The sequence below is a fragment of the Saccopteryx leptura genome, chromosome 2 (assembly GCF_036850995.1).
Source record: "Saccopteryx leptura isolate mSacLep1 chromosome 2, mSacLep1_pri_phased_curated, whole genome shotgun sequence".
Lineage (NCBI taxonomy): Eukaryota > Metazoa > Chordata > Mammalia > Chiroptera > Emballonuridae > Saccopteryx > Saccopteryx leptura.
This window is the reverse complement of record NC_089504.1, coordinates 159,902,952-159,927,113: the sequence shown is the minus strand read 5'-3', so window position 1 is coordinate 159,927,113 and position 24,162 is coordinate 159,902,952. Positions and strand designations below refer to the sequence as shown.

At 43.0% G+C, this 24,162-nt stretch overlaps 1 long non-coding RNA gene across 1 annotated transcript in view; it reads left to right on the top strand.

The window, feature by feature from the left end:
• Nucleotides 1-23,535, top strand: part of LOC136393191 (uncharacterized) — an 86,508-nt gene extending 62,973 nt beyond the window's left edge. The window contains exon 3 of the long non-coding RNA XR_010749055.1: nt 23,422-23,535. This is a non-coding gene — a long non-coding RNA (uncharacterized lncRNA). The remainder of the gene's footprint in view (nt 1-23,421) is intronic.
• Nucleotides 23,536-24,162: the final 627 nt, after the last annotated feature.

Sequence of the window (24,162 nt, the reverse complement as noted above, 5' to 3'; positions counted from 1 at the left end):
ACATGTTTTCCCTCTCTTAAAGATACATGTTTTCCCTCTCAGTATTGAGATACATATTTTCCCTGATCCTCACAATATCAGAGATAAAGTCATTTCCGTTAATGAATATGCTAATTTGATCTGTGTACCGGTCTTTCTGGCACCTTCCCCAGCCGGAAGTGCTCTGATGACCACCTAGTTTCATCTCAGACTTGAAATTGACTATTGAAATTAACACTGACATGAAAGAAGGGACTAAGCTCATACTGGACACAAAGCAGATGTTCTGGCTTCAGTTTTCATGGGGCTCATCAGGCTCTGGATCCTGGCCCAGCCTGAACTGGGAGCCAGTGCAGTGCTGGGGGTGGGGGGTGCTTGGCGGTCCCAGCGAGCTCAGGGCAAAAGTGAATTTCTCCAGTTGTAAATGGCTGTTTTCCCATCTATCATGTGGCAGGTAAATTCTACAGTTCAGGAGATGTGATTACCTTCGAAGTCAGAGCCAGGAGGAAAGTGTGAAATCAGGAGACTCGGGAAACTGCAGTTTTGAGGGGCTACCCATTCGCTTTTCTCATTTATCAAAAATAGTCTTATCATTGAACAGACAGGAAGAAGGCAATAGCGAGTTTGCTGTAGCAAGTCTGTATTTATGGATGAGGGAACAGTTTATTTACTCAGATTCAGAGAATTCCACACTATTCCTTTGTTTTTGTGGCTGAGTTTTCAATATTTAATTAAGAGTCAGAGGCGGTGGCTTCACCCACCCACAGAGAATCCTTTAAGAAGGAATCATGAGACCATCAACATTTAGCAGCTGTTTAAAAGACAGTCTTTGGTTAATGATTCTGGGAAATTCTTGGGCTTATGGTCTTGAGCAAAAAGTGAACTCAAGAGGGGGGAAATTAAATAATAGAACAATCTGAATTTCAAACCCAGGGGAACCTTCTTTATATAACCTACAAATCTGCTCCTCTTAATATAGTTACTGCCAAGTGGCAGAGTTTTGTGTGTGTGTGTGTGTGTGGGGGGTAATATCCTTTCTTCTCCAGACCAAATATAACAGGATATGAAATTCTTCATAAAATTGGTTAGATTTAATCATTTCATACTAAATATTTACTGCAGAGTCTGTAGCATCCATTGTTGGTCAATGTCCGAGGAACTCTGACAGGTCTTGATAGATAAAGTGGTTTAGAATGCTGTCCACTTGTCCATCAGTTCAGGAGCTCTCCCCTAACTGATATTCCTAAGCCAGCCGGTTTTGCTTTGGCCATAGAGACTTGAAACAGAGTGGTAGGAACCTTAAAAGCCTGGAATCCTAGCACACAGCCTAACTTAGAAGAAATAAGAAATAAACCTAAGGAAAAAGCATGCCACAGAACAAGATTAATGGCATGCATACCATTGAATTGTACTTAGTTCACATAAAACAGGGGTTCTCAAACTTGTTTGTCACAGGACCCCAGTTTTGCTTATAAAATTGTGGGTCCTGAAGAGCTTTTATAATGACCTAGATGACTAATGTAAGGCCAGTGGCCACCGCCATGGCCTGGCAGGTTCACATTGGATTCGGGAAGACGGTAAAGGAACAATGGAGCCAGAAAATGTCAGCCACTCTGTTTATTAAAGTCTCGTAATGGTGGACGAACAAACAGGCAGGGAAGACCACTTCCCTTTCTTTCTCCAGACTCTCCTGGACTCACAGGCCCCCCACCAGCCTCAGCAGGGCTCCCAAACCCCTCAGCACTCTCCAGCAAAACAGGCCAGGAGGAAATACCCCTTCTTTGACAAATAATAGCAAACCATCACCCCTCCCCATGGAGGCAGGCAATCTGCAATTGCTATCTGCTGCCCTGAGGGCGAGCACATGCAACCTTCCATGGACTATATACACCTGGTGGTGCCTCAATACAAGCAAGCAAACCTAAAAAACACTTGTTTACCCAACACCTAATATTTATAATATTAAAAAATAAAATTGAGAAATTTTAAAATGCTTATTTTAAAAGAACAGTAATAACCCTTTTCCAGAAATGTATTTATGAAAGTAAGTATATTTTAAAAAGTGAATAAGAAAAGTGGCACTGTTTTAGACGATTGTAAATCTCTTTAGTGTCTGGTTTAATAGAAGACCGTTGAATTCTCATCTCTACTTTTGTGTTTAATCTGAACCTGTTGCAGTATGTCCTCTTGGTTGAACTGTGGAAATTTGGCCTCACACTGATATGGAAGTGGACAACAGGGCAGTATTTAAGTAGCCCTTTCAGATAATTATAGGTTTGAGCTTCTTGGCAAGCATAGTTTCTTAAAAGTGAGTCACAATATGGAATCTGAAGCCATGTCAGTTTCAGATTCATACTATAACATTAAAATCCATTGTCCTATCTTGCACTTTCAATGACTGTTTTACCCATACATGATTTGGTAATATAATGCATTGACCATTTGAAAAATATTGGTTCACTGAATTATAAAGGTCTTTCAAATGTTGACACATTTCATTATTATCCAATATCAAAAAAAGCATATCTGTTAATATCACCACAAAGCTCATCAGAAAAATCTTGAGCTATTGGGAAGCTGCCAAGCTCATGGTGAGGGACACAAGTGTTAATCATTTAAGTTTTGCTTGAACTTGAATTTCACTATTGATAACCAATACCATCCATTGTTTTCCTTTCAGTGACAGGAGTTTTGAGAAAATATCCAATAAACACTCAAGTCTGAACAACCATAGTCTATATATCAGTCATTGTTTCAAGTAAAAATAGTGTACCATGAAAACAAAAGGCTTGCAACTCAGCTATTGCACAAGTGCTTCTTGACACAATCATTGTACTGCTATGCAACATAAGTACTTTCCATTTTGTCATACAAAACATTGAAAAGATGAAAAGATGTATACTCAAAGTTTCATATTTAAAGTTTAGCTGCATTATAATAGGCATTCTTAAGTGAAACTTTGTTTGTTTGTAACTATAAGTATAGGTTAGTGAAAAATTTAATGGGCCTGCTAAGACAGTTGGAGACTTTGACTCAGGCCAAGGGCCCAGCAGTTTTACCCATCATTGCTTTTGCAACATTGGTACAAGTGTCAACATAGTAAAACTTAAATGACATCTTAGTATTTTATTACAGAAATAATTTTGATCTCTAGAACTGCTTGAAATAGTTTTGGGACTCTGGGGGTCTACAGGCTCCACTTGACTACCACTGATTTAGGTATCTCAATTCTTGATCTTTTAGAGCCACACAAACTTCCCCATTTTATCTAACTATGGAGGACTTAAATTACATGGCTAGTCATTCCCATCAAAACAAAGTGAAGTGGACTCAAGAACTTTCTGTCCATTTTTAGCTTAGCCAAGCTCTAGTTTCCCATCAGATTCAAATGCTATACTTCATCTTATAGAAAATAGTTAGCTCTTTGAATGAGGTTTCATCACTAAGGCATATGGTCTATTAACATCATTTTCCTTCTGCTCATTTGTATTACATTTTGCATTTATACCCCCAGAAGTTGAAATTTACTCTTAGAATAATGAAAGCACTGCATTAATCTGTTGAATAAGTACTAAGTCCTCTAAACCAAGTTCAAGCCTTAACAGTTTTAGTAGTAACAAGCTTCCTTTCACTCTTTTCAAACTTAAAGATCTTAATTCTTAGAAGAAAAACAAAATCTTCAATAGCTAAGAAGTCCTGAAGGAAATTGCTTTGAAACAACCGGTGCAAGGACAATCATGAGGCTTAAAAGGGGAGAAAGGCTGGTCCTTCATGCAGGTCAAATGATTTGAGCCTCTTGAACCAAATTCCATGTAAGTGAAAGGGACCAACCCAAAATGTTATAGCAACTTAGAGTATATAAAGTAAGCTATAAAATAATAGACATAAATATAATTAAAAATATATCTTAAAATCTTTCTCCCCTCAGTTTGTCATAGCATTTTATAGGTTGGTCTTTCTTTCCTTTCCTTTTCCCTTTCCCCTTTCCCCTCTTTTTTCCTTTCCCTCCCTCCCTCCCTCCCTCCCTCCTTTTCTTTCTTTCTTCTTTCTTTCTTCTTTCTTTCTTTCTCTTTCTTTCTTTCTTTCTTTCTTTCTTTCTTTCTTTCTTTCTTTCTTTCTTTCTTTCTTTCTTTCCTTCCTTCCTTCCTTCCTTCCTTCCTTCCTTCCTTCCTTCCTTCCTTCCTTCCTTCCTTCTTTCTTTCTTTCTTTCTTTCTTTCTTTCTTTCTTTCTTTCTTTCTTTCTTTCTTTCTTTCTTTCTCTTGCTTTCCCCTTCCTTCCTTCCTTCCTTCCTTCCTTCCTTCCTTCCTTCCTTCCTTCCTTCCTTCTCTCTCTCTCTTTCTTTCTTTCTTTCTTTCTTTCTCTTGCTTTTCCCTTCCTTCCTTCCTTCCTTCTTTTTTCTTTTCTCTTTCTTTCTTTCTTTCTTTCTTTCTTTCTTTCTTTCTTTCTTTCTTTCTTTCTTTCTTTCTTTCTTTCTTTCGCTTTCTTGCTTTTCCCCTTCCTCCCTCCCTCCCTTCCTTCCTTCCTTCCTTCCTTCCTTCCTTCCTTCCTTCCTTCCTTCCTTCCTTCCTTCCTTCCTCTCTCCCTCCCTCCCTCCCTCCTTCCCTCCCTTCCTCTTCCTCCTTTCTTCCCTCCCTCTCTTTCTTTCACATACTAGAAATCCTAAAATTTAGAAAACAAGTTTTAATTGTTACAAGTGAAAGATTAGACATCCATTTCTATGTGAAAAGTTTGAAGATTATAATTAGCCTCATGCTATTCATCCAGAGGAGTTTAAATTGATTCTAAGTACTGTTGGCAAGTTCTTAGGATAGCGTATATGAAGAATTAGAGCTCTTTCACCTTTGAGATTGGTGTCCTACCTTCAAGGTAAGGGGGTGAAGAAAGGGGTGTTCCAGTTTTCTTATCTACATTTGATCATATTAATGTTGGATTCGTTCTTTCCTAAGGAGCAAGACTAGCTACATAATTTGTGGGGCCCAGTGCAAAATAAAAATACTGTTTCTTTATTTAAAAAATTATTACATATTTCAAGAAGACAACAGTAGAGCATTAGGCTAAGCACCCATGTGGCCAGGACATGGTGTTGACCCAAATACAAGTCATAAAGTAGCTTGACAAGGTGTGAGACACAGGAAACTTAGAGATAGCCTCTGAAGCCTCAGTGCCTGAAACTTCTTTTGGGTGACTGTCTTTGAGGGATGTTCTAGGTGCTCCTCTAACTAAGGTCCATTGGTGCGGAAATGAGACCTTTCTGAGTCTGGAAGACATTTGTAGCCAAACCCTCCCTGCTCCTTCCTGTTCATCTAAAACTAAGCTGTTCTTTCAGACCTTAGACTATCACATTTCACCTATGAAGACTTCTTTTACCTTACTAACAAGTAATACAGTAGTCTATTTCTTCTCTCAATCATAATGAGGTCTTGTCTGTACCCCTTATTTGACACTTAATAGATGTTAATTTTAAATTAATTGCCAAGTAAGCACTTGCTAATTGCTAATTAGTCTAATTGAAAACAGGTTCTTTGACAACTACTTTTTAAATTTGTCCCACAAGTAGCAAAAAAAATGATCAGAGTTTCTTAATCTGGGGCTGATGGGTTAGCTTTGGGGGGTCCAAGATCCCCCAGAAATTACAAGTAAATTGTGGATGTCTATGAATATGTCACCGCCCCCATAAAAAAGTGGGCGGGGTTAATAACAACCAAGATAAATCCTCAATAAATGTATTCTGATTGGGCTTTGGGGGATTTTAAACCCAAGATCTGCTATAATGTGGTCACACAGACAGTCTCACCCTTCAGAGTCTCAACTATGAAAGCACACCCCTCCATGATCATGCCAATGGGTTTTTAGTCCTTTCCATGTGTGTGTTTACCTTGGAATCTCACTCATGTGGTCACCTTTGAAATTCCAAGGGGATCTATGTTTGGGAGAGATCCCTTGGTTTGCCCTTCAGTTCTGTCTTGTCCCATGCAAACATGTGGTTAGTGCCAGGAAAGCAGGACATATGACTACTGCGTTTAGCAAGGCGGCTCCTTAGTACTGAGAGGCAATACAAGCATCTAACTCCGGGGTCAGCAAAGATTTTCTGTAAGGGCAACTGGTAAACAGTTTAGGCTTTACCTGTCATATGGTTTCTGTTGTGACTACTCAACTCTACCCCTGTTGCACCCACACAACCATACAAGATAGCCTAGGACCTAGGTCAACAATGGGTGTGGTTATGTCCAAGTCCAACTCTGTTTACAAAATCAGGCTGCATTTGGCTGATGGGCCATAGTTTGTTGACCTCTGATCCAGAAAGTCACTGGGACTTAGGAAATCCCAGCTGTAATAAAAAAGCACAACACTGAATAATTAAGCAGACTTTCAGAACTCTGCATTTCAGTAATAGCATGTAGTTTATAATTTAGCTAAAAAAAAATGAGCAGGCAAATCCAAAGGAACCCACTTATCACAGGTAATGATTCAGACAGGCAGCCTGTTGATGGAGGCAGGAAAACAGGGGCGATTTTTTTGGTCACCATTCCAGTTCTTATTCACCCTTTTATCAGAGACATTAAAAAAGGTCATTGTTTACACCATCACAAACAAGGAGAGGGCAGCCTCCTGCTATAAAAATCTGGATTGCATGCTTCTTTGTAATTAGTGACCCTTTCTTTCTCTGTTCCATACAGATGATGAAGAAAAGGTCCATGATGTCACCGAGTTCCAAGAACAATCTCGTGATTGTTGCACTTTAGATTCTGCTTTTGCTGCATGTCATGGCTGCAGCTGCTAGTCAGCTCTCTTCTAAACTGGCTCTGCCGGCTGCCCCATTACAGACTTTTCTGGCAGGAGGAAAGCTTGATGGGAGTAAAAATTGTAGGTGGAGATGTGATAGTGTCTTCCTGAGAGAACACAGGAGTGGAAACTGATTCACAACTTCTTTCAAGTTACATGATCTGCAAACACACAGGGGGTTTTTAGATAGTTCAACTTACAAATCAGAATTTAAAAACATGGCAAGTGCTTAGACTTATTTAGCGTCTTTTTTATTATCAAGTTTCCTAAAAGGGTACATTTCTGTTTTTATTTTCAATAGGAAGTCTTGGATCTCACCAAAAGCAATCATGTAGTTGCATTGATCATTCTTTTGTCTCTTGCTGTTCTATATATCAACGTAGAGATCAATTAAGTTACACATTTCTTTCTTTTTTTCTTTGCCTTTAGTAAAAGTTGCCATTGATTCTCATACATGTGATCAGAACTGGGAGTATGGATGGAATTCTATAGTTGGCTCTGGTCCTGTGTCTTTTCTACCAGAATTTGGTTTTCTGACAACTATTAATGCTGTCATCGATGCCACCTTTGCTCCCGAGGAAATACACTTCCAGTCACCTCTGGTGCTGTTCCCACCTAGAAGAGCCTGGACCCTCACCCTTCCTTCTCGGATTGCTATCTTGTGTCAAAGTATGGGGAGGGTCTTTCTGATTAGCGGAGCCCAGGCTTTGTCTCACTGCCATGGAAGCAAGAAATACTGAAGACTAGACTGTTTGGTCTATCACATGTACCTTTTGGTTAGATTAGCACTTTCAGCAGCAACTCTCCTAAACTTCCAATAAAACCCATTCTGCAGAAATTCCCCAAACACAAAGAGGGTTGAGATGCTGGGTGTACAAATCAAATAGTAAGTGCCCACTGCTCCAGCAACACTGAGTAGAGAGCATAAGTTAGGAGCTGGTCCTGGAGAGGGAGCAGAGGAGGGAAACAACCTTTACTATCAAGCTCTGAACAAGGCACAAATCTTATTTAAGCACCACAAACCTTACTTTCTTCATTTTTTCAAACAAGAAATTGAGATTTTGAGAAGTTATAGTCCAAGGCCTCACAGGTGTTAAGTGGCTGAACCAAGATGTAAAACAAAGTCTGTCCATTCCCCTTTTAAGAGTGTACAAAGTAATAATTAAGTATGGGAAAGAAACTAATAATGCCACCATGAAGAGAAGCTAGGCGGAAGTCCACCTTGTGTTCTGAGGGAGATAACACCATGTCAACTGATGGTCATCGGTAACAATTCAACATCAACAGTAATCCCAATTTAGGGTGCAGTGAAGAAGGAAATTTAACCCCAAATAGCTCAATTGTGATACAGCATGGCTGAAAGCAGCCATGGGCCAGGCCCCTCTCTGGCTAGATAGCTTTGTTCTGCTCCTAGCTGCCCTGCTCTGCTCAGTGTTGGTCTTCTCCAGTTCTCTCCAGCTTTTTCAGCTCCAGCCAGGAAAACATGGTCTCCAGGCTTAGGTGGAAAGGGAAAGTGTACTCCCAAAGCCAGAGGGGGTTGACTTATACAGACAGAAGTCTTTGCCCCTCATCTGTGCTTGGTCTATTCTCATGCAGATGAGGACTCCAAATCCTCCCAATCTAATTGGTCCAAAAGGCGCTGTTCTGATTGGTCAGAATGGAGCTACTCTGGTTGGTGAAGAAGCTGATGGTGATATAGCTGTGCAGTTCTAATTGGATGAAGAAAGCCTCAGACATACTGACTGAAGTAGGATTCCAGGAATTCTTTTGTAAGGGCTGGCTCAGATGGCAGGAACAGTGCTGGCAGGAAGTTCAGTGCAGGGGCAGGTAGTTCAATGCAGGCTTCTCCCTGACATGCAGTTTGGATGGATGCCTCTGTACAGAAATAGCTCCTAGGCCCTGTTCTTTTGTTTTTATTTTTTTATTTGAGCCCAGTTAGCCACCAGGAACCCTTCTTAACAGGTATCTTCTTTCTCAGGGTCCACAACCATGACATGCTGATGCTGGAAGACAAGAGTAGATAATAGCCATACAGTCCAGGGAAAGGCACATGCAAAGTCAGGCAAGACTAACTTTGTAATGCTCAATTTTGATGAGGAGAAATTATCTGAAGAGAATTCAGCTAGGATTTCTCTGTTATGGATACAAATTTTGCTGATTGAAACCAGGGAGGAAAACAGGTTTCATAGCACTTCAATTGTGAACCCTTTAGCAATTTAAATCTGTTCCCGCTGGCTTTTGCTAATTGTTTATTATCATTGTTTTATAAAACACTTCCTTGGTTTTTTGGGATGAGAGACTTTGGTTGGCCAATTGCAGGTAGCTTTACTCAGATTAGATCACCACATCTGTGGTCCACCTAGGTGGCCCCAAAGTTGTGGGAGTCGGAAGAGAGAAAGCATCTTAGAGTGCGGTGCTGGTAGACTGAATAAAGCCATGTTAGAAGTGAGCATCAAAAGCAGTTTTACTTTGAAACAACAAATAAAGCAAAATATAAATGCCAACCAGGGCTCTTACCTATAGGGATATGGTAGGCGTGGGGTTAGGACAGAGTTGAAACGATTCAAATCTATACACTTGATTTAATCCACTGTATGCTCAAAACACACAGGAAAATTTGGTACCTAACCCTGGCCAATTGGCTCAGTGGTCAAGTGTTGGCCTGGTGTGTAGAAGTCCTGGGTTAGATTCCTGGTCAGGGCACATAGGAGAAGTGACCTGTCTGCATCTCCCTCCTCCCCCTCCCCCTTCCTCTTCTCTCTGTCTCTTTCTCTTCTCCTCCTGCAGCCATGAATGGTTCCAGCAAGTTGGCCCTGGGTGCTGTGGGTGCTGAGGATGGCTCCATGGCCTAGCCTTAGGTGCTAAAATATTTAGCTTGGTTGCTGAGCAACAGAACAGCAGACCCAGATGGACAGAGCATCACCCTGTAGGAGGCTTACTGGGTGGATCCCAGTTTGGGCACATGTGGGAGTCAGTCTCTCTGTCTCCATCTCTCAATTAAAAAAAAAATTGGAAAGCTTGCTTCTCATAATGAAAGGGACATGTTCTCTTTGTAGAATCTCCTTGCAATTTCAATGTTTTAGAAGTTCCTTGGATTTTAAAATGAAAGGGTTTTCATCTGAATTTTGGATATAAAGAGTTTTTTGTTCTCTCTCTCTCTCTCTCTCAAACATACTTTTAAAGCTCATTTTCCCAATTGAGAAATTCTGACTGGGTTCAGATTGGCATAATCTATAATGCCTATGTCAAAGTTAAATGCCTCAGAATCTCACAAGTAAAGAGGCCTGGTATAATAGATGTCATTTTATGTAATATAAAATTAAAAAGTCAGTATCAGTTTTGTCAAAAAGGCTATAGCTTTTTTAACAATATTGGTTACAAAGACAAACCTAGTGTTATGGCGATGTTGAGACAATACTTTGTTTTTAATCTTTTGGATCCACACCCACACAGCTAATCTTTTCATGCCTCCATATTTTGTGGGGAGAGACATCTCATAAAGTAGGAAGGAAGGGAGAGGAGAGGTGAGCATGAGAAGGACTGGTATTAGGATAGATGGCAGGTCATGGGTGACACTCAAGAAGATGTCATGGGTGACACACTGTGCCTGAAATAAAGGAGGAAAAGAGCAAGATCAGGAACTTGGGGAAGGCTGTGTGGGTCTCGTGTTTTGAGGCATGTACAGTATCAGGTGAATTTTTCCTGAGGCACATGTGCTGAGAAGTCATGGTACCTGTTACAGGAGCATAGGTCATAGTTCTCTCTGGTAGATTGTGAGAGAGGAAATAGAGGTCAGGAGACATTTTTGTCACACCCAAATTTTAGGGACATGGTATTAGCCGGAGGGGGTTGACTTATACTAGTTCTATGCCCTAATGACCATTTTAAGTATAAAAATATACAGAAAGGTAGTTATTGTTTCATACATTTAATATTTAAATAAGAACAGTAAAAGAGCCACACAAAACTAGATTATGTTATAAGAAAGAGTTAAAATATTAATGAAAAATATTAAATAACACCAGACAAAAAAACAATAATACTCTTATTTAAGATATTTCTATGTTGTTTCTTGATTGGTGTCCTCACAATCTTTTTCACCTATGGTCAGAATGAACATCACTACAGGCACTTAGAATATGCTGTTGCAAAAATGGACATTAAAATAGAGTAAGGAATGTAAATTTGTAATTTCCACATTGGGTGGCTGCACAAGCACCCACCTTAGAGAGAACCCTTGATTACAAGTGCCATTTTAGCAACTAGTTCACCGAACTCAACAAAAAACTAGGTATCAATTCTGCCAAACCAGTGCACACTGGCATGAACTGGCTGAATCCCACCACTGGCCCTGAAGGCCGATCTCGGTGGGAAGTTTAAATTCTCACTGAATGGAAGAGGAAGGGAAAAGTAACAGAATTAAAGCATAGATGGAAGGGCAATGAAGTGCTGGGCCACATCCTTAAATGTTGCATGTTTACAATACTGCTGTTGCCAAGGCACACCGTGTTGTCAGATGAATCACTACTCCTCCCTCTCCCAAATCACATGGATCGGAGGCCTGAGTGCACGTTCACACACATGCCTAACTGATTCACTATTTCCCCTGACTGGCTCACAAGTAGGTGATTGGTGTGCTGTCCATCAGGAGGTAAGCCTTTCTGAATTAACTCTCATAAACTTCTCGAAATATTGTGCACAGATATAATTTGAGTGGCTTAATCAAAATGGAATTTTTTTTGTTTTGTAACAGAGACAGAGAGAGAGGGACAGATAGAGACAGACAGGAAGAGAGAGAGACGAGAAGCATCAATTCTTTGTTGCAACATCTTAGTTGTTCATTGACTGCTTTCTCATATGCCCTTTGACTGGGGTGGGGGGGGACTACAGCAGAGTGAAGGACCCCTTGCTCAAGCCAGCGACCTTTGGGCTGAAGCCAGTAACCATGGGGTCATGTCTCTGATCCCACGCTCAAGCCAGTGACCCCGCGCTCAAGCTGGCGACCTCGGGGTTTTTAACCTAGGTCCTCTGCATCCCAGTCTAATGCTCTATTTACTGCACCACCACCTGGTCAGGCTGGAAATTCTTAAGGGGAATCTGTATTTTATCCAGCCCTCCCAACTGATTCTGAAGCAAGTGCTTACAGAAACACCACTGGGATCTTGAAAAGATGTTTCTTCCAAGCTCCACCGTGTTTAGATTGCAAGGTCAAAGCATCAACAACAGATCAACAGTTGATAAGATTATGCAAATGCTATATGAAAACATATATGTAAATATATTTTAAAGTGGTCTGAATTGATCACGAAACCCTTTGAAATGTGTCTGGCTCAGTTGAATGGAACATACAAATTTATGGACTTTCAACTCTTTATCTTTGGTATTGGTATGGTCCTTTCCATCCATCAGCTTATGTTTATAGAGATGCCCATGGTCGAGACGGCCTTTCTCAACATCCCCTCTCTTTTATTCAGGGCTACTTTGCTTCTCTGCCTTACTACGAACATTCATTTTAGCAATGACATACATGGGGGATTATGCAGCAAAAGATTAGGTGGACACAGGAGTATAGGGGCTTATGTGACAAAATATTGTCTTGTTTGTAATCAAACTAGGCAGCAACTCCTGCCATCTCAGCAGCAGCAGTCCCTGCAGTGTGGGAGACGGAGGAAAGAGCTTTCGGCCGCATAGGGAAAGAGAATGCTCCATCTCTTGGACCCTGGGCCTTGATAATTTGATGGTTACATACAGGCACACACACATGCAGAGTCTTGGGCTTACTGGTAATTTCCAGGTTGGAATCCATGGCTGTCAGCTTGAAGGAAAGTGTGCTCTTCTGGAGAATAGAACCCTCAGTGAGTTGGTACCATATTTTGTCTCTTATAATTTTCAATGGAAGAACTTTTTGTTTATAAGCCTTGTGCCTCAGGGGAAGGGAAGAATATTGGGCAAACACCACTCAGAGTGAAAGGTCATATTTTTGTGATTCTGTGCTGATTCATCGCACATTGAAATTTTCTAGTAAGTCCTCTTCTGGACGAAATTGGAAAGGACAGTAAGTGAACATATGAAATCACCCTCAAGGCAAAGGTTACAAGGCGCATGGCAAATATTAACTGCTTCTCAGCCTCAGAAACCTGGATTTTGTTTTGTTTCCATTTTGATGGCACTGCTAGAGATTAGATGATTTTACACTGGCAGAGCATTTGGTATTCACAGAGTACTTTAATGTGAAGTAAGCAGGGAAAGTATTGTTATTAGCACTTTCCCCCTAGTATGAAGACTGAAGCCACGAGAGTGCAGGGTATACCTGGTCCGTAACTGCTGAGTGACTCCTGAGGGCAGACTTGCTTTCCTAGCCGCCGCTCCTGGCTGGCCAGTGGGTCTCTGCCACCTTCTAAAATCTAAAATCTCTCATTATTTCTGTTTTCCTTTGCTTTTCCTTGGAACTTGTTCTATAAAAATAAAACACAGGGTGATTTAGTTTGTAAGCTTTTCCTCCTAAATGACACTTCTATATCACTTTATATTGACATCTAATTAATTTGCATCACTTATTATCAAATCTTTTGTATAAGTTTCTTTGGCATGCCTCTTAGCATATCTTGAAAACTGTCCTCTTTGAAAAAATAAATCTGTTTTCTTTTATAAGATAAAGAGATATATGTACTTCTTGTCTTCCAGAAAGCTTAAAGCTGAATCTAATATTGAACCATGGCCTTTGTATGATCCTAATTTAGTTTCTTCTACTTTCATGAGGTTTCAAGTTGTGTATTTCAGGTTTATTTCATATGTATCTTTTATTAGGAGCCAAAGCTTTTCGGAAATAGGCAGGGTAAATGTGTCATGAATAAATATGTTTTGATCTGAGTTGATTTGCTGTAAAGTAAAAACATCAAATGCCCTACATAAAACTGTAATATTAAGTGGAATTGGTCATTGCATTATGATCACATAATGCAAGTATTTTTATCATTACAAATACTGGAAGAGTAAATTCTGTTGTGGAAGAAGTTTACTGTGTCAAATGACCCTATAAGTGATGCCAGGCTTTGTGACAAAGGGTACAGAAATAAAACCAATGTGCAAAGGAGGTTGAGAAATTAAATAGGAAAGACTGACCAGGCAGTGGCGCCGTAAAGAGAGTGTTGTCCTAGGACACAGAGGACCCAAGTTTGAAATCCCAAGGTCACTGGCTCATCTGGTTTGAGCACGGGCTCACCAGCTTGAGCACAGGGTCGCCAGCTTGAGCATGAGATCATAGACATGATCCCCTGGTCGCTGGCTTGAGTCCAAAGGTTGCTGGCTTGAAGCCCAAAGTAGCTGGCTTGAGCCCATGGTCACTGGCTTGAACAAAGGGTCACTGGCTCAGCTGGACCCCCCCTCCCAGGCACATATTAGAAAGCAGTCAATGAACAACTAAGGTGGCACAACTGTGAGTTAATGCTTCTCATCTCTCTCCCTTCCTATCTGTCTGTCCCTCTCTCTGTCTCTCTCACTTAAAAAAAAGAAAGAAATTAAATGAGACAGTGAATGCTAAAGTTTAAATTTTCTTTGAATTCTCTTCAAGCAATTCATATGAAATAGCATGAGGGAAGAGTTTTTGTACTTTATACTCAATCTGCATACGGGGTTCCTGTGATTTGCCCTTGCACCAGGCTCTCGGCTTCATAACCACGTAGAACCAAAGACCACTGGCCTCGAATCAGAGTGATTGGGCGCTTAGCAGATGTGTGGTCTTGGACAAACTGATTCCACCCAGAAACCTCATTTTGCTAGTCTGTAAAATGGGATTATAATAGCCACCTCAATGGGCAGTGTGGAGAATTCAACAAAGGGATTTCTGAGAAGAAATTATCGCAGTGCCTCACATACTTTTCCTTGAAGTTTGAATTCTGCCTTGTAGAAAAGAGAAAGTGTCACACTTTCTGTGCCACAATAAATCCTGTGTAGAACCCCTTTTAGATTTGTATAGCAAGCATTTGCCAGAGTACATCACCAGCAGGCCTGTACACAGTCATGAGTGTGCTGGCATTTATATTAAGAAGTGGCCCCCAGAGACCTACTCTCTGTCCACTCCTGGTAACTACTCCATCCTTGGAAGGTATCCATCTACTATTCAGACTTCTGCCACCATAGATTTGTTTTTTCTACTTTGGAATTTTGTATGCATGGAGTTTTCTAGTAAGTGCTCTTTTCTTTCATTCAACATAACATTTGCAAGATTCCTCCATGACATGTTGAACTGCAGTTTGTTCATTCTTGTATCTGTCGGTTTTACAATTCCAAAATTCATTTTTGTATCATTGATGCAAATTTAGGCTTTCAGTTTGAGGACATTATGAATAAAGCTGTTACGAATGTTCTTATATCTGTGTATATGTATATATTTATTATAAGACACATACAAGAATGTTCATAGCAGTTCTATTCATGATGTGCTGCTGATTTGAGGGTATGTATATTGATCAACTTTGGTAAATCCTATTAGTTTTCCAGAAGTGCCAATTCATATCCCCAGTGCAGCATGGGAGTTCCTGTTCCTCCTCACCAATACTTGGCATTAACTTTCTTTTTCATTTGTCATTCCTACTACAAGGATATGTAATACCTCATTATACTTTTAATTTGCATATCCCAAGTGACTATCACATCTGTTGCATTACCTTGTATTGTTTAGATAAAATAAGATACTTGTACACACGAAGGTACCTGTGTACACAAAACAACATGGACCTAAACATATAAAGCAAAAGCTATTATAAATATAAACACAATTTCATAAAGCACAAGTAAAATGAATGATTTTAAATATCCTCATTTCACAATTAATGAGATCTAGTAAAGTTTCTTTTTATTAAGTAAGCCCTGGCTGGTTGGCTCTGTGGTAGAGCGTCGGCCTGGTGTGCGGGAGTCCCGGGTTCGATTCCCAGCCAAGGCACACAGGAGAAGCACCCATCTGCTTCTCCACCCTTCCCCCTCTCCTTCCTCTCTGTCTATCTCTTCCCCTCCCACAGCCGAGGCTCCAATGGAGCAAAGATGGCCTGGGTGCTGAGGATGGCTCCATGGCCTCTGCCTCGGGCGCTAGAATGGCTCTGGTCGCAGCAGAGCGACGCCCCAGATGGGCAGAGCATCGCCCCCTGGTGGGCATGCCGGGTGGATCTCAGTTGGGTGCATGCAGGAATCTGTCTAACTGCCTCCCCGTTTCCAGCTTCAGAAAAATACCAAAAAAAAAAAAAAAAAGTGAGAGATGGGGAGGCAGAGAGACAAACTCCTGCATGTGCTGAGTACTGGGATCCACCTGACAAGCCCCCTACCAGGCGATGCTCTGCCCATCTGTGCCGCTGCTCCATTGCTTAGCTACTGAGCTATTTTAATGCCTGAGGCAAGGTCATGGAGCCACCCTCAGAACCGGGAACTGATGCACTTGAACCAATTGAGCCATGGCTGCAGGAAGGGAATAAAGAAAAAGAAATAAAGAGAGGGGGTCAGGGGGTGGAAAAGCAGATAATTGCTTCTCCTGTGTGCCCTGACTGGGAATCAAAATTGGGACTTTCACACACTGGGCTTACACTCTATTACTGAGCCAACTGGCCAGGGCCAGATCTAGTAAACTTTGAATAATCATAGATAAATAAGCCCTTCATACATCCATAATCTCATGTAATAAAACATGTGAAATTTGCATCCTACAAATAGAGAATATATAGTTTTCCTTATATATTTTTGCCTTTAAAACGTATAAAATTCAATTTGGTACCTGATGATGAAGGACATTTCAAATAGTTCAAGAAAGTAGAGATTTTAAAGCCATTGGTCTCTGACTGAAATACAGTAAAATTAGATAAATTGTATAAAGACGCACTCATAAATGCTTAGGAATTTGGGTACTGTTATGCTGGTGGTTGAAGCTAGGCAGTTGCACAGTGGATTTGGGCAGACGGTAGAGGAACTGCAGAGCCGGAAAGCGTCGGGCCATACCCGTTTATGGGCAGCTCGCAAAGAAAGGTGAGCAAATAAACCAAAAAGGAAAAGAGCTAATAAACATAGGAAAACCTGCTTTTCCAGTGAAGGGTAAGGGAGCAGGAAAACCACACCTCACAGTGGCGGGAGAGCCATCTGGGAGAACTGCCACTGAGCGCAATCACCCGTAGTCTTACACAGACTATCCACATGTGGCACTGCCACGTGATCATGCACTAATCAGACAAAGTGCTTGTAGCTGGTAAACCGGCGAGCAAGCCTAACACAGCTGTTTTCCCACCTTCCACCCCTATAGGGTTGCTCACCTCACAATCTATGTGACAGGTTTCTTCCAGGATGATCTCTGTGCGAGGAGTGAGGTACATTACAGAAACAGTACAGATTAAAGCAACAGAATTACAAAAGCACAGATGATATGTGCAATGAGAGAGTGGTCAGCAGCACCAAGAGAGGCAAGTCTTTCCCTTCTGGCAGAATACAGGCCAGAGTTCTGTCTGCAGACAGCTCAGTAGCAGGTACTAGAAGCCGCCCTGGGTGGACATACCAAACCTTATTGTCCTGTACTCCAGGAGCTGCTGGTTCTGTGTGTAACAAAATGGGAGAACTCATTACTGGCCATAAAGAAATTACAAAGGTGCCCTCCATAATGTTAACTTACTGAGCACTCAAGGATAATACACTTCTATTGTAGGTGGCAAGATACTGGTTGCCCAGGGAATTAACTGGAGGTCCACCTCTAGCCCCTTAACCCACGGTGCCAACAAGACTGCCCATCATAGGTGTAGTCCACCCATACAGTCCAGGACCATATCTACTGAAGCCGTTGGCCTTTAAGGGGGGCTGTTGGGGCAGGCAGGAGCACGTTGCCCTGCCATCCAAAACCTGATTTGAGCAAAGCATCCTTGGTGCGTATCTGCAACTTGATGGGAGCAGCTGCCTGGTGCAGAAGGGCCTCCACCAGAGCTGGGCTCCCCCATCGAGGTCTCTCTTTAAAAATCCAAGTGGTGTGTCTATCCAGTAAAGGAGGTTATGCCCTTCTACTATTGCAGTCCCTGCTTTAAGAGTCCATTATACCGCTCAATGATACCAGTAGCCTGTGGATGGTAGGGAACATGGTATTAGTCCACCGCTAGGCCTTGAGCCCATTGTCTCACCATAGAACCCATGAAATGGGCACCATTGTCACTTTCAAGGACCAGCAGACTTCCATATGCAGCACTCAGGCAGTCCAGAGCCTGTATGACTGCCCTCTGGTCTGGGTTACAGGCAGGGTAAGCTACAAGCAGACTGGTGGCAGTATCTGCACAGGTGACTGCATGCTGGTACCTGTCTGACTTTGGTAAGGGTCACTGATGTCTATCTGCCATCGTGTCAGTGGAACACAGCCTCTCTGGATCTGTCCAGGTGATGCCAGTTGTCTCCGTGGGTGCTTCTTGGAACACACTGCACATTGATCACAAGCTGCAAGTACTTCTGCATAGGACACAGGCAAGTTCCACACCTTAACCGTAGCCCACATAGTTTTCTGTCCTGCGTGGAGCAGATGCTGGTGGAGCCACTGCGCCACATCACCTGAGGGCACAGTCTCCAACCATCGCACCCTTGCCAAGGTGTCTGCCTCATTATTTCCAGGATGAGCTAGAGGGGCATGCCCTGTGACATGATATACTGTCACCTGCTTCTGGTGTCCTATTTCCCATAAGTCCTGCCACATGGCCTGACTCTATAGTGGATGGTGCATTACTATCCACTGGTTAATGTGCCCAATAGCAATCTAAAGGGTCAGTCCACAATAGCCCAGCTGTTGGTGCAAATCACCAGAGGTGAAGGTTCATTATGAGCAACGAGCCATATGGCTCTTAATTCTGCCCATTGGCTGCTTTGGCCTGTACCTGTGTCCACCCAAATAGTCTCAGTGGCCAAATGGAAGGCTATGGCCATCCACTTGGCAGGTTGGCCCCTGCTGGAACCATCAGTATACCAGGCATCCTTGGGGATGGGCACCCACCCCTCCTGGTAGGGACTGACTTCAGGTTCTGCCCCCTGATCCCCAGCTGCACCTGAGTTTAAGATCACATAGGTGACTGGACCCAAGATTTCCTGCAGTTCTGCTCTCAATGGGGTGCTAAGAGCACAGCGTTGTTGGAAGGATGCACCCCACTTGGCCAGGGTGGAAGTTTGGGCTGTACAACTATGTGGTTTGGTTGCCCAGTCTCTCACCCATCCTGCAATAGGGTATGTGGTCTTGACCATAACTGGAGTGGCTAGGAGGGCAGCATACACAGCTGCCAACTGTTTCTCTACTACTGAGTAATGGACTTCAGCACCTTTTGACAATTGAGACCAAAATCCAATAGGTTGCCATAGGCGCTTTGTTTATTGCCATGAGCTCCATCCAAACCCCTCAGGGATTACATGGACATCAAGGTCACAGGGCCTAGCAGGATCAAACACTTTCAAGGCCTGTGCCACCTTAACAGCTCTCTTAGCTGCTGCAAATGCACTTTGTGCCCACTCAGTCCAATCCCAGTGAACCCCCTTTTGAAAAAGGTTATATAAGTGGTGCTGTAACTGAGCTAAATGAGGTATGAATACTCGCCAATACCCCAACAGACCTAGGAATTCCTGTAACTGCTTTACCGTAGTGGGCACAGGGAATGCTTGGATCTTACCTATAACTGCATTAGGGATAACTTGTCTTACTCAACCAGACAGCCCCCAGGAACTTAACAGATAACCCAGATCCCTGTAATTTGTGCTCATTGACCACTCAGCCACACACTTTCATATGGGATAGCAGGGTAGCAACTGCTTGCTCCAATTCTGGAAGAGAGTCCCTAGTTAACATAATAGCATTGATATAATGGTACATATGAACCACCCCTGGCTGTTTCCATTTAGCCAGGTCAGCAGCCACCAGCCCATGACACAAGGTGGGGCTATGCAAATAGCCCTGTGGTAACACTGTAAAGGTCCATTGTCGCCCTTCCCAAGTGAGGGCAAACTGGTCTTGACTCTGCAGCTATATCAATAGAGAAAAAAGTCTTAGCGAAATCTGCCACAAAGTGGTATGTCCCCAACTCATGGCTTAATCAGTACATCAGGTTAGCTATTGAGGGAACAGCAGCATGCAAAGGGGGAACAACTTTATTAAGTTCTCTGTAATCTATTGTCATTCGTCAGGTTCCATCTGCTTTGCGCACAGGCCATACCGGGGAGTGGTAAGGACTGTGCGCTGGCCGGATGATCCTCAGCTTTTTTAGTTTGAGGATTATCCCAATGATTTCTTCATAGCCACCTGGCAGGTGGTAATGCTTTGTGCTAGTCACATGCCAGGGAATGGGTAATTGCAAGGGGGAATGTGCTGTGTGTCCCTGCAACACTGCCATCATGACCCAAACTCCGAGGCAGAACTCCCTGGCTATAGTTTCCAACCACAGTCCCTGTAAGATATCTACCTCCAATATATATTCAGGAATAGTATATACATATACCTGTATGACATAGGAGGCAGTCTTTCTATCCCCAATGGAATAGTTATTGGCTTTACTCGAACAGTTTTGGTCCCCATAACCAACAACTCTCATTGTACATTAGTAGGGGACCAGGGGATAGCCTGTTCCACATGGGGCCTCTGTTCTCCACCCATCCTTGTTAGACGGGTCCCTCAGCCTTCCCTCTATTCAAACTGGAACAGCGGGTCCTAGGGATTCTCCTCTCCTTCAGAGGTCTCCATAATAATCTTGTTACCGTACCACCTGCACACCAACTGTTTTATTGGTAGCTATTAGGGCTGTTCGTCTCAGCATCTGGAACCTCTGTTCTGGTTTAAGCTGCTGCCAAAGCTCCAAAAGAACTTTATTAGGCTTGCCACCTAATTTTTCCCTATCTGCCCCTGCTGTAATAAAATCTACCTACATCTGTGTTAGGGTAACATTTACAGGCCCATTCCTCTTGTTAGCTGGCGGGGAACAGCACAGGCAGCAGCCCTCACAGCTTTGTCATTCCATGCTACCTCCAACTCCCCAAAATCTACTACAATCTGTGTAACCACATTGATGGGCTGCCCACATCAGGACTCAAGATAGCCACCAGTGATCCAAAGATTGCTGATGGGGCACTGCAGAGGATAAGATCCCTTATTTCAGCTATAAACACTTCCTCATCTGGCCCACAGGACCTCAGGTTGAAAGCAGCATTAATCATACCTAGTTCCCGAAGTACCTGGCATAGCTCACTATAGGACCGCTACTGACTCACTGCTCCTGGCAAGTCTCCAGCATTCTGCCAGACTGTACAAATGGCAGCCATCCCCTATTCTAATAGGGTATGGTTTCCTGGGTTGTCATGGCAATTCTGAAGATGCTGCCTCAAGGAGGAGTGCATGGTAACGGTGGCCAATTTCTCCATCTCTGTTCTGGAGAGCATGATGCCATCCACCCCCTGTGTCCCACAACCACAGCAACCAGGCTGCCAGGGGCTCAGTGGGTTTCTGCCTGAATTGCACCCTCAACTCCATCAGCTCTGCCTGGGTGTAGGGCCGGACCACAGAGTGCTCCACTACCTGTGGAGGGCGTTGTGCCTGCCCCTGAGGGACTCTTGGCTCCTGTGTTTTTACCTTCTAGGTGACCACTGACCAGGCTCTGAGTCTGTGGATGGCAGTTTCAGCCTGAATCTCCTTCTCAGAAGAGGAGGAGTTGGAAACTCCTGCTCCTGCCGACTCAGAGCCACTCCACTGGCATGGATACTTCTTCAGTGCCTGGTTTGGCTCCTGCAGCTGCCAGTTCTTGACCTGAAGCTAAGACTGGAGCTCTTGAACCTGCAGTTGTTTCTACAGCAGCTGTTGATGCCAACGTTCAGCTTCCAGGGCAAACTGCAACTTGCGAACTTGTAATTCCTTCTCCAGAGACCATACCAGTTCCAGGGACCACTGGTGCTCATCCTGTATCAAACACTGCAGGTGGCCTTCTTCAGTACTTGTTCCAGTTCACACCATCACTGGTTTTCAGCCTGTAGCCTGATCTACAACTGTTTCTCCAGTGACTATTCCAGCTCATGCTGCTGTTGTCACTTGGTCTGCAGCTCATTCTGGAGCTTTTGACCTTGGGCAGCATCTCACACAGAGCTTTTGGTTTCTTCTCAAAGGTCTGTAAAAAACACAGCCCCATAGCCCCCAAAAGGACAGCCATGAAGAAGCATATGCTGGAGAACAATGACCATTCCTTTACCCCACCCTTCAAGGGTGTCAGCAGCTCCATACCGATCTGATCTGAATCCTGCCCACTATGCCAGATGTAATGGTGGTGATTGAGGCCAGGCAAGTTTGCATTGAATTTGGGCAGATGGTAGAGGAACTGCAGAGCTGAAAAGCATCAGGTCATTATCCATTTATTGGCAGCTCACAAAGACAGGCAAGTGAATAAACAAAAAAGGAAAAGAGCTGCCCTGGCCGGTTGGCTCAGCGGTAGAGCGTCGGCCTGGAGTGCAGGGGACCTGGGTTCGATTCCTGGCCAGGGCATATAGAAGAAGCACCCATTTGCTTCCCCACCCCCCCCTCCTTCCTCTCTGTCTCTCTCTTCCCCTCCCGCAGCCAAGGCTCCATTGGAGCAAAGATGGCCCGGGCGCTGGGGATGGCTCCTTGGCCTCTGCCCCAGGCGCTAGAGTTGCTCTGGTTGCGGCAGAGCGACGCCCCGGAGGGGCAGAGCGACGCCCCGGAGGGGCAGAGCATCACCCCCTGGTGGCCAGAGCGTCGCCCCTGGTGGGCGTGCCGGGTGGATCCCGGTCGGGCGCATGCGGGAGTCTGTCTGACTGTCTCTCCCCGTTTCCAGCTTCAGAAATTAAAAAAAAAAAAAATTAAAAATTAAAAAAAAAAAAAAGGAAAAGAACTAATAAATAAAGGAAAACCTGCTTTTCACAGTGGAGGGCAAGTGAGCAGGAAAACTGCACCTCTCAGTGATGGGAGAGCGATCTGGGAAAATCGCCACCAAGAGAAAGCACATGTAGCCTTACGTAGACTATCCATACATGGTGTTGCCACATGCTCAAGCACTAGTCAGGCAAAGTGCTCACAGCCGGTAAACCAGCAAGCAAGCCTGACACAGCTGTTTTCCCCACGGTACACTCTCATAAAGTATCCTAGAACAAAAAGGAAATCCATGGTGGAACTACAAGTTATCTTGCAAGCATTAAAACTAAGAGATGTTATGCCAAACCTATGAGATACAGAAAATGGTGCATTTAGAGGAAATAGCCTTAAATATGTTCTTTACTATAGAAGGACAATTTCAAACACAGGTTGGAGTTCATATTAAGAAACTGGAAGAAAAAAATAAAATAAACCTAAAGGACCCAAGAAAAGGAAATGAATTAAGATAGGAGCTGATATTGAAGTGGACATAAGGATTATACAACATTGGTTACTTAAAAAATCAGTATTTGGGTTAAGATGTGTCTGATATCTAATCTCGGATAAGATGAGGGGACTTAAAAACAAAGTGTTGCTTATCTGGTTATTTAGTTTACTTCTCTGTAAAATTAGAATAGCAGTATCAGTAATAATAATGGACCTAAGACAATGTAAATGATCATAGTAAGCTTTAAAAATGTAATATTATTATAGTATAATTTAGACAGTATAGATTTCCTACATACATCTGCTATCATGCTCATTTCAGAATACTAAAGTACAGTGAAAGGAAGAGTGGAAGTTATGTTTGTCATGGATGCCTTTGCACCACAGGAGTAGATATTCTGAAGCAAGTACCTAAACAGTCCGTTTACCGTGCAACCAACCTCATCACCTACAGTGGCCTTTACGAGCCAAGGAAAGGTAAGTCTGATTATTTTCACTTATAGACACCTTGAGACTCTTTCTGAACCACCTGTAGAACTCATAGATTGATATTAACTGTGCACTTATGAGAAATTGTTGTAAGGTTACTTGTCTACGGGTAAATACTAGGAAATAAATATAAAGTTGGTCTTAGTTGGTGCCAGAAGACTAAAATCTTCCAGGTACTCCAGGTCCTTGTAATCTGATCATGTGGGCTGGTCAGTTTCCTGGAGCTAAATTTACCTGTTCCACCAGTCCTCCCAAGAAAGCAAACTTCCTTTTATAAGAGAATATTGAAAATAAATAAATGAGTAAACAAATGGACCCCAAACAAACAAACAAAACACACACGAGCACATGCAGAATACTTGAGGTACCTTATGTTTTACTGGATCCAAAGCAGACCCAGACCATATACCATCACTCTGGGGCCACTCTCCCTAAATCAGGCAGCACCTGGGAAAGGAGGAAGTGCAGATTGCCAGAGCAGACCCTGGGACACGGGCAGGGTCTCAGCCTTGGGCAAGTCTCCAAGTCATGAAGTGATTTTCTGTGCTGTGTCTCAGGCAGAAGTCCAAATGCA